The following is an 11,960-nucleotide window of genomic DNA, read 5'->3' as shown; positions in this document are numbered from 1 at the left end:
TTCCATTCAGGCTGCTTGCAATGCCCAGGCCCAACCTCAAATTAGTGTAACTGCAGACCAACTTTTGGGGGTTGGCAACTGGGCTACTTTAGATGCCCAAGGGGTCATGCAGGATGATGCCACAGAGCAGCTTAACAGAGTGTGCATTAAAGCTTTGGAAAAAAAATCACTACAGGTGTAGAACAATACCCTTCCTTTAGTGCTATAAAACAGGGACCAAGAGAACCATACCTTGATTTTATAGCTCGGTTACAGGAGTCTTCTTAAAAAGATGATTGCAGATTTGGCTGCTCAGGATATAGTGTTGCAGTTATTATATTTCAGCAATGCTAATCCCAATTGCCAGGCTGCTCTGCAACCTGTCAGAGGGAAAGCACATTTAGTTGATTATATCAAGGCCTGTGATGGTATCGGAGGTAATCTGCATAAAGCTACTTTGTTGGCACAGGCAATGGCAGGACTGAGAGTGGACAAAGGAAATACTCCATTTCCTGGAGGTTGTTTTAACTATGGGAAGCATGGTCATACTAAAAAAGAATGTAGAAAAAATCAGCGAGCCAGGCTGCCAGATAGGGGAAAAAAGAAAACTGCTGAGTCTGAAATATGTCCAAAATGTAAAAAAGGAAAACATTGGGTTAATCATTGTCACTCTTAAGTTTGATAAAGTAGGGAAGCCGATTTTGGGAAATGCTATGAGGGGCCCTTCCGGGCCCCATTCTAAACCGGGGCATTTCCAGCTCAGGCCATTCCCTCACCCCTGTACAATGTCTGTCACCCACCACAGCCAGTAGTGCCACAGTAGATTTATATTGCACAAAAGCTGTGAGCCTTCTTCCTGGAGAACCCCCACAAAAGATCCCAACAGAAGTCTGTAGACTCTTGCCAGCAGGGACAGTAGGATTACTTTTAGGAAAGTCTAGTTTAAGTTTAAAAGGGGCACAAGGCCGGGCGTGGTGGCTCACGCCTGTAATCCCAGCACTTTTGGAGGCTGAGAGGGGCGAATCACAAGGTCAGGAGATCGAGACCATCCTGGCTAACACAGTGAAACCCCGTCTCTACTAAAAAAATACAAAAAATAAGCCAGGCGTCGTGGCGGGTGCATGTGGTCCCAGCTACTTGGGAGGCTGAGGCAGGAGAATGGCGTGAACCTGGGAGGTGGAGCTTGCAGTGAGCTGAGATCGCGCCACTGCACTCCAGCCTGGGCGACAGACTGAGACTCCATCTCAAAAAAAAAAAAAGGGGGGGCACAAATACATACAGGAGTCATTGATTCAGATTACAATGGGGAAATCCACATTGTTGTATCTACTTCTGTTCCCTGGAAAGCAGAGCTAGGAGAGTGCATAGTACAGCTCCTGATTGTGCTGTATGTGGTAATGGGAAAAAGTGAAATTAAATGAACAGGAGGATTTGGAAGCACGAATGAACAAGGCAAAGCAGCTTATTGGGTAAATCAAATTACTGATAAACGTCCTACCTGTGACATAACTATTCAGGGAAAGAAATTTAAAGGTTTGGCATATACAGGAGTGGACATTTCAATCATTTCTCTACAGCAGTGGCCATCCATGTGGCCAATTCAACCCACTAAATTTAACATAGTTGGAAACGGTAAAGCCCCTGAAGTATATCAGAGTAGTTATATTTTGCATTGTGAAGGGCCCAATGAAAAACATAGGACTATTCAACAAATTATAACTTCCATACCTATAAATTTATGGGGAAGAGATTTATTACAACAATGGGGAGCACAAGTTCTAATTCCAGAACAGTTATATAGCCTTCAAAGTCAACATATGATGCATGAAATGGCGTATGTCCCTGGTATGGGACTAGAAAAAAATTTGCAAGGTTTGAAAAGTTTCCACCAAAGATTAGGATATCATTTTTGCTGGTGGCCATTGTTAAGCCTCCAGAACCTATACCTTTAAAATGGTTAACAGATAAGCCAATTTGGATAGAACAATGGCTGCTAAGTAATGGAGGCTTTAGGGAAATTAGTTACTGAACAATTAGAAAATGGGCACATAGCTCCAACATTTTCCCATGGGAATTCACCAGGGTTTTGTTTTGTTTTTTTTCATAATTAAGAAAAAATCAGGTAAATGGAAAATGTTAACTGACTTAAGAGCCATCAATTCAGTTATACAACCTATGGGAGCATTACAGACAGGATTGCCGCCTTCTGCTATAATTCCAAAAAATTGGCCTTTAATAGTCATAGATTTAAAAGACTGTTTCTTTACTATCCCTTTAGCTGAGCAAGACTGTTAGGGTCTCCCTGACTGAGCTGGTCTTGGCAAGGGCTTAATTTATCCCTAAGTCCAATCTAGCTGTTTATCTATATCCTCATAAACTACTAAAACACCTGTTGTGGGTTGTGCATGGTGGTCATGCCTGTAATCCCAGCACTTTGAGGGGCTGAGGTGGTGAGTTGAGATTGTGCCACTGCACTCCAGCCTGGGCAACAAGAGTGAACTCTGTTTCAAATAAATAAATAAATAAATAAACAAACAAACAAACACCTGTTGTGAAGTCTTAGGGAAATGTGCCTGGCTCTGGCTTCTCCCTGCTTGTGTTGTTCAAATTATGCCAAGATAAGAGGCAGTGATTTCAATGAAAGAAAACTATCTCACAGTCTATTTTGTTTCTTTCTTTTTTTTTTTTTTTTTTTTTTTTTGAGACGGAATCTCAGTCTGTCACCCAGGCTGGAGTGCAATGGTATGATCTTGGCTCACTGCAACCTCTGCTTCCCAGGTTCAAGTGATTCTCCTGCCTCAGCCTCCCGAGTAGCTGGGATTACAGGTGCCCGCTACCACGCCTGGCTAATTTTTGTACTTTTAGTAGAGACGAGTTTTCACCATAGTTGGCCAGGCTGGTCTTGAGCTCCTGACTTCAGGTGATCTGCCCACCTCAGCCTCCCAAATTGCTGAGATTACAGGCATGAGCCACCGCTCGCCCAGCTCAGTTTTAGTCTCCCCTTGAGAAAAAGAGTTTTATAGATATATTCTCACTCAGCTGATCCTTTCTCATTTCTTGAGGAACATTTCTGGTATTAGTTTTTACCACAGTAAATCTGCTACAGTGACTGAGCCCCCAGCCAATATGAACTGTATAGGCACATCCATTCTTTTCCACTGTGCAGTGTCCCATGAACCAAAGGGTGAAAATTGTGCCCGAGTGACAAATTTGAAGGTCTAATCTAGTACTCCAAAAGTTTTATACTCCATTCATGTGATAGAAAAGATCCCTAGTGAGAATGTAGAGATAATATGAAAAATGTAGAGATAATGTGAAAAAAATAATAACAGGTCCATTGTTAAAAATTTCCCACACAAATTTTAAAGTATAAAATGCCTGGCAAGAAAATGTTTAAAGGGAAATGACACATGTGGAATTCAAATCACTCTCGGAGCATTTACAGCCTCTCTTAGTAGGTACGGTGAGCTAGATACCCTAACAAACAATTTGTTTCCTTCCTAAATTTCAAATGATGTTAGAGACTGATTTTATTATAATAGTCACAGGCAGTGTGAGCCAGAATTATTTCCATACCTTCTGTTAAAATTGGTGGCATTCCAATCCTTTTTTCCCCTGGATCTGCTTTTATTGTTGTTCTTTTTGTTTTGGAAATGGGGAGTGTGTGAAACTCAATAAAGCTGTTGAATTTGTCTCCTGTACATTTAGCATCCAAGCCAATGGGGAGTGTGTGAAAGTCAATAAAGCTGTTGAATTTGTCTCCTGTACGTTTAGCATCCAAGCCGCTCAAAACTGCCCCAGGTGTGAAGGAGTGAGAAGGGATTTGCATTTCTGCGTTTCTTTTTAACTTTCCATGTATCTGTTGTCAAATCTTCATATGCTATTCCCACACCTCCCATTTGGAAAATTCCTGTATAAATCCATCATTTTACTAAATGCATTGTTTTAGAACTGAACTGACCCAGCACTACATATGTTGTAGAATCGGGACAACTTCCAGCCACCTTCTTACCTCTGATTCTTGAGTCTGGTATTCAGCTGGGTGGTGCTGCATACAAGACTTGGTTTAAACCATGGGGGGTGCTTTAAACCACACCCATGGCATTGGGTTCACTGCTGGAAACATTAAAGACTTTAAGATTCTACTATGCGATTTTTGAATTTTTTCAACTTCATCCAAGCGGACATAGGTAATTGATGTGCAGAAACATTTCAGAAATTAGGTCAGCAGACATTCAGTTGTCCAGGGGTGCCACCCATGTGGGCTGTGCTGGATACTCAAGCCGTGTGTATTCATTAGGTCCTTTGGGGCTTGACCCCTTGTTGAGAAGCTGACACAGCATTAGACAACTATAATGAAAAAGAATTAATGCATACTATATTGTGTCATGAATCTGTGGGTCACATTATTCCAAAATATGTATTTTATAATTGTATTTGACTGTGAGAGAAATTAATGTACCCATGGATGAGTATATACTGATTAAAACAGTAAGAAACAGACTATAAGTTTATTTTTTTGATTATGTGATTTTTTAAAACGGGAAAGTTACTGGTTACATCATATAATTTTAAACTTTATATCACAGAAGGTAGTAAGAAGTTCTAGTATCATTTGTTTCTCACAGACGCTGAGTTCTTGCTAAATACATTATGATACAACTTTTAACAAAAACATTACTGCAAATACATAGTAATGCAAATCTCAGTTAAAAAATAAATCTCTGAATACTATGATCAAAACACTGACAGTTTCAGAGCTGATTCTATACCTCAAAGAGGTTTGATGACTAGAAAACTTAATTGCAATAAAAGACACTTCCATATCCCTGTTGACCTCTGTGTCTCCTCTTTCCCCTATCTCTGCTCACAGGCGCCATATGGACCATGGTTCTCACGGCAGCCCTAAGGCAGTCACAGGTAGAGGCTCCCTCTAGGGCACTACAATTCCCATCCTTGGAGCGTGCGGCCAGTCTTGGGCAGCTCCAGACCCCAGCTGACCTCACTTACTGTTGCCAGGGAAAGGCCCTGTTTGTGGACTTCTTGCTGCAAGGGGTGGCTCGCAGTGCATGTGATTCCTCCCATCAGGCAAACTGGCCATACTCTGCAGATGGTAAACTGCATGTCCAGGGAGCATAGGCCAAGGGTATTCACATGGAGCTTAAGTTGAAGCCCTGGCCAAGCTCTTAGTGTCTCCCATTCTTGACTGGACAACAGAGCAATGAAGGGCTCCTTCCTGACAGTTCATAAATGTTCCTTCAAACCACAGTGAGATTTTGCTACTAACACCATGTCTTCGTTTTCTGAAAATGACCTGTGTGTTTCTTTTCATAGACTTCACAATCAGGAGAGAACAGAAAATTAGGGTGGGTTGGATCAGGTGCTGTTCTTTCCAGAGATGAGACTGGGGACCAGATATGCCTCCTCACTCTTCAAAATCAACCTCATATAAAACATCAATTTCCTGTCTTTAGATGATCTCAATATGTAGTGTGGAGCTGCTTCTCCCTGGTCCTACTAGCCTCAACTTGGTTTAGTCCTTAAATATTTATTGAAATGATTACTATATCTTTCCAGTGAGTCCCCCAGGTCTTCCAGATTATCCAAAAGATTAATCCTCATAAATACAGACCATCACCTTGAAATAATGGCTTCCATCCAATTCTGTCTGGTTTCAGAAGTGCTGGTGCCTTATCTTTTAGGTCAAGTGCAGACCCCCTGCCACAATTTCAAGACCTCCTACAGCCCATGCCCACCCTGTGTATCCTAGATCCACAGTGCCGGCTGCCAGGGGGACCTGGGACTCAAGGAAGGACACAGCAATCTTTTTAAAGAGGTGGCTAAAGGGAATTCCTGATTCAGAAACAAAATGATAAAAGGAGGAAACAACATCAGGGATGAAGAAAAATAGAAATAATAAAAGCATGGATAAATATGATAGGCTAGGCTTCTTGAGTTTTTCTAAACTGTGTTTGATGACTGAAGCAAAAATTTCTCTATGGTCTGATATAGTTCTTCATGCATGTAAATTATGTTGTAAATTGAGAAGGAGAAATGGGCCTATATGGAGGTGAGGATCCTGCACATCACTTGGCAGAATGTGGACACCAGTGGGCTGCAACAAGTGACGTGCATAAAATGTCACACCTGAAGTAATGGAGGGTCTAGAGAAACCCATACATTCTAAAACAGTATAGATAAACCAAACTGGAATTTAAAAAAATATTACCTTTCTGAGACCAGCAGCTGGGGAGACCCTAACCCAGCAGCACTAGAGGAATTAGAGACACACACACAGAAATATAGAGGTGCCAAGTGGGAAATCAGGGGTCTCACAGCCTTCAGAGCTGAGAGTCCTGAACAAATATTTACTCAGGTATTTATTAACAGCAAGCCAGTTATTAGCATTGTTTCTATAGATATTAAATTAACTAAAAGTATCCCTTATGGGAAACGAAGGGATGGGCCACATTAAAGGAATATGTTGGGCTAGTTAACTGCAGCAGGAGCATGTCCTTAAGGCACAGATCGCTCATGCTATTGTTTGTGGCTTAAGAATGCCTTTAAGTGGTTTTCTGCCCTGGGTGGGCCAGATGTTCCTTGCCCTTATTCCAGTAAACCCACCACCTTCCAGCGTGGGCATTATGGCCATTATGAACACGTTACAGTGCTGCAGAGATTTTGTTTATGGTCAGTTTTGGGGCCAGTTTATGGCCAGATTTTGGGGGGGGGCCTGTTCCCAACATGTCTCCCTTCTTTGATTTGCAAATCAATAAAAGCAAAGGCAGCTGCGTCATGGTGAGCTACTTCTCACAGGAGTCAGGATCTACATCTGCAGACTATACAAAGACAAATGACACAGATTAAAAGCACAATCATCATAAAAATTACAGAGCTTCCACGTGTTTTTATCCATTTTAATGGGTTACTAGCTGCTAATCTGTCTGCAGCTCATTTCAGCACTCCAGTTCTTGGCATTAAGGCCAGGTGTGCCTGGGATGCTTTAAATATTTGTTCTTTTAATTTTGCAATATCCAAAAACAAGTTTGTGGAGTGTCCTTTTAGATGCTTTTTTATTCTTCCCCCAATTTTGATCTTATTAAGAGCTATTGATAGTTTCCACAAATCCTTAATGTTTAGCTCCTACAGCAGGCCATATCATTTGAGGTTGAGGTGCCACTATACCGCCATGGTTCCAGATAATAAGAACTCTTGCTGTACTTCTTATTATGTCTACCATCTGACCATTTTGTTCAGATCAGCTGAACATAGTGTGGCCGTGGCACACAGACTGAGAGGTTCAATTTATGCTAAATATCCCCTTAGGGGACCAATCAATAATGATTCCATAGGAATCATTTTGCAGCACCTCTGTCTGTTCTGCAATGCAATCTTCCTAAACAAGTACATTCATTTTTTCTGGCCAGGTTCAATTTTGTTTACAAATAGGTTTTTTAGAGTGGTATGCCTCAATTATAGGAGCAGATTTATTATGGTAAATCCAGAGATCAGAAAGCATGTGTAACTGTGTCATAGAGTGATTATATCCAGGCATTATTGCCAGCCAAGATTGATAAATATGCCCAATAAGTATGATTGTTCCCTGTGTCAGCCCTTACTGAAGGAATACTCATGGCAGTGGTGATCATCACTATCATAGCTACCATTAAATTACTCATTGTGACTGGTTGTTCCACTTTCCTCAGGTTTTCTTTTATCATCAGTGACAGCTTCTTGATCTGTCCCCAGGTGGGTGGCTGTGTTTGACGGGTATTGCTCATGACAGCTGAAGTCCTCCTCAGCATCAGTATCAACCTGGCTGCAATGGGGGGGGTGGTCCCCGGGATCCTCCTGGAATCTCTTCCTTGGCATCTGGCTTATGATAAGGTTTCAGGTATTTTAATGGTACCTAAATCAGCTGTTCATTTTGGCCTGGAGAAACAGAAGGATAACCTCTACCCCAAGTTATTATTTTACCTGTTTCCCAACTTTTTGTTATTGAATCTCTCCACCAAATCAGTTGTTCTGCTTCTGTCTTTGCAGCTGGTTTCTGTAGATGCTGTTCAGCTCCTGATAACATCTGCCCTTTGGGCAGGCTCAAAAAATTTAAAGTTAATAATGCTAGATTCAATTGTGTATGGACTGTCCTGTAATCCCTATTTCTCCCCCTTTTTTGTTTTTGTCATCAGTTGTTTATCTGTATGATATCATAACTGAGCATTTTCAATTAACTCTGTGGAATGAACCACGTATGAAGAATCAGAAATCACATTAATAGGCATAACAAAAGCAGCCAATATCTCGATTACAGCTACAAGCTTTGCTTTTTATAGGGCATCTGAGTAACTTTACTTTTTTGAGCCAGAATAAGAAGCTTTACTATTACTAGACCCATCTGTGAAACAATGAAAACACTTAGCAGGCTGCAGGTTGTTTACTGCAGGAATTATACATGCAAACCATTTACAGGCTTGCTCAGCTAAAGGGATAGTAAAGAACTGAACTGATGGCTCTTAAGTCAGTTAACATTCTCCATTTACCTGATTTTTTCTTAATTACAAAAACTGGAGAATTCCAAGGGGAAAATTTTGGAGCTATGTGCCCATTTTCTAATTGTTCAGTAACTCATTTCTCCAAAACCTCCAGTTTCTCTTAACTTAGTGGCTACTGTTCTATCCAAATTGGCTTATCTGTTAACCATTTTAAAGGTATAAGTTCTGGAGGCTTAACAATGGCCACCAGCAAAAATGATATCCTAATCTTTGGTGGGAACTTTGTCTTTCCACTTGAAGCAGTTCTTTCAAATCTTGCAAATTTTTTTCTAGTCCCATGCCAGGGACATACCCCATTTCATGCATTGTATGTTGACTTTGAGGGCTATATAATTGTTCTGGAATTAGAACTTGTGCTCCCCATTGTTGTAATAAATCTCTCCCACATACATTTATAGGTACAGAAGTTATAATTGGTTGAATAGTCCCAGGTTGTCCATTGGGCCCTTCACAGTGCAAAATATAACTACTTTGATATACTTCAGGGACTTTACCAACTCCAACTATGTTAAATTTAGTGGGTTGAATTGGTCACGCGCATGGCCAGTGCTGTAGAGAAATGATTGAAATGTCCACTGCTATATCTACCAAACCTTTAAATTTCTTTCCCTGAATGGTTATTTCACAGGTAGGACGTTTATCAGTGATTTTATTTATACAATAAAGTGCTTTGCGTTGTTTATTTGTGCTTCCAAATCCTCCTGTTCATTTAATTTCACTTTTTCTCATTCCCACATATGGCACAATCAGGAGCTGTGCTATGTGCTCTCCTGGCTCTGCTTTCCAGGGAACAAAAGTAGATATAACAATGTGAATTTGCCCATTGTAATCTGAATCAATGACTCCTGTATGTATTTGTATCCCTTTTAAACTTAGACCTTTCTAAAAGTAATCCTATTGTCCCTGCTGGCAAGGGTACACAGAATCCTGTTGGGACCTTTTGTGGGGGTTCCCCAGGCAGAAGGCTCACAGCTTTTGTGCAGCATAAATCTACTGCAGCACTACCGGCTGTGGTGGGTGACAGACATTGAACAGGGGTGAGAGAATGGCCTGAGCTGGAAATGCCCCAGTTTAGAACGGGGCCCGGGATGGGCCCCTCATGGCATTTCCTGAAATCAGGTTCCCATCTTTATCAAACTTAGAGTGACACTGATTAGCCCAATGTTTTCCTTTTTTACATTTTGGACATATTTCAGACTCAGCAGTTTTCTTTTTTCCCCTAACTGGTGGCCTGATTTGCTGATTATTTCTACATTCTTTTTTAGTATGAATAGCTTGTTTAAATTCTTTGAGTAATTTAAAAAGAAAAAGCTCAAATGTAGCTATAATATTTCCCTGTTGAACTAGGGGGTGTATTCTAACAGGGAGCTGCCAAGCCTCTAAATCACCCTCTCGTCTAGCTTGCTGAATTTCTCCCTGAATAGAACTAAAAGCAGTCGCTTGAGGTGCTGCTCAGTCACTGGGGCAACTACTTTTTACCCAGTGTCCTCCGGAAAAGAAAGATCTGGAGGGTCATTTTCTTCAAAATAATAATGAGGGGGTGCAGAATGGTAGGGATGAACCTCTCCTTCCTTTGCCACTTTAGCTTTAGCTGGTAAATAAACATGCTTTGTAACCTCTTCTGTTACTTCATTATACTCTCCTTCCTCCTCATCATCAGTGTGAAAAAGTTCCAAGGTGGAATGAACCAGACCCCACACTTGTCCCATTGGTACCCTGATGCTTCTGAGCTCCCCTTCTTACTCACCACAGGGATTGCTTAATTCCACGTTCCCCAACCATCGCTCCAGCAACCCTTCAACCTGGATTCGAGCCCGCACGATGGACACCAGTTGCCAAGACCAGCTCAGTTGGGGAGACCCTAACCCAGCAGCACTAGAGCAATTAAAGACACACAAACAGAAATATAGAGGAGTCAAGTGGGAAATCAGGGGTTTCTCAGCCTTCAGAGCTGAGAGCCATGAACAGAGATTTAATCACATATTTATTAACAGCAAACCAGTCATTAGCATTGTTTCTATAGATATTAAATTAACTAAAAGTATCCCTTATGGGAAACAAAGGGATGGGCCAAATTAAAGGAATAGGTTGGGCTAGTTAACTACAGCAGGAGCATGTCCTTAAGGTACAGATCGCTCATGCTATTCTTTGTGGCTTAAGACTGCCTTTAAGCAGTTTTCCACCCTGGGCGGACCAGGTGTTCCTTGCCCTCATTCCGGTAAACCCACAAACTTCCAGCGTGGGCATTATGGCCATCATGAACATGTCACAGTGCTGCAGAGATTTTGTTTATGGCCAGTTTTGGGGCCAGTTTATGGCCAGATTTTGGGGGGCCTGTTCCCAACACCCATCATATACCAGCAGTGCACTTAGAGAAATGCACCACCTGAATGAGCTGTGTAACACTAGGAAAGCACATCTTTAGTTGGAACATTACTGGTTTCACTTAAAACCAAGTATCAGACACATTATATACACACTTTGTTTTCTGTTTTTCATTTCTAACATTCGTATATTAGCATTAAAGAGAGAAATACAATTTGAGTGCTTGTCATCAGTGAAGAAAGTGATTGGCGTAATTGAAAAGATGAAAAGAGCAGACATTCTGAGGGTCCTCAATCGATCTTATTGATTTTTAAAGGATTCTAGGGCTTGAATGTCTCAAACTAGTCCAAAAAAAGCCAACAGCAAGGCCCATACAACTATAAATCTCACTAGGTACATCCCCTATTCCATGAACATGAGAGGAGATGAACATTATCAGCCTTGCCCAATTTCTCAGCTTACATTTATTTGGGGGTCAATCCAATACCGTTATATGAATTCTTTGGAAATTGGAATATTTGAGCAAAAATGTTTACTTTTTGCACTTGAAAATACAAAAAGATATAGACATAGAGTGCATCTTTATTAGAGAATACCGAAAATCCCTTCAAGTCCAAGTTTTGAAATCCCCAGTTGACTGTTTGGCAGAATGGCTCATTGTCAGGTAGAACTCTTTTCTAGGGCCCAAACTACATTGCTTAGATACAATGCAAAGAGACATGGGCCAACCCCACCTTTCCAGCTCATTTGTTATCAGCAAAAAGCTTCGGCCTGGGCTCCAGTTATGGTTATAGTTGGCTTCACAGGTGTGCGAACTGTCATCTAGGTGATCACAGGGTGATGACAGGGCTGCTGCATGTTGCTCTGGAGGCTTTTCACTGCACAGTGAACTGCCCGGTCACAGCAGCCTTAGACAAAACTGGATAACATAGTTCTTAATGTTTTCTTCCTCATTGAGCATACCCTGATCTGAGAGGCTGTGAGGCAAGTTTTTACAAGACAAAGATATTAGCTCAGAGGATCAAGTAGAGCAAATGCATTGTTGCTGAACACCAGGGGTTTGGCCTAGTTGTGGTTGCTCACTGCACAGAAAGCCAGTCACTA

The sequence above is a fragment of the Gorilla gorilla genome, chromosome 8 (genome assembly GCF_029281585.2).
Source record: "Gorilla gorilla gorilla isolate KB3781 chromosome 8, NHGRI_mGorGor1-v2.1_pri, whole genome shotgun sequence".
Classification (NCBI taxonomy): domain Eukaryota; kingdom Metazoa; phylum Chordata; class Mammalia; order Primates; family Hominidae; genus Gorilla; species Gorilla gorilla.
This window is presented reverse-complemented; position numbering follows the sequence as displayed.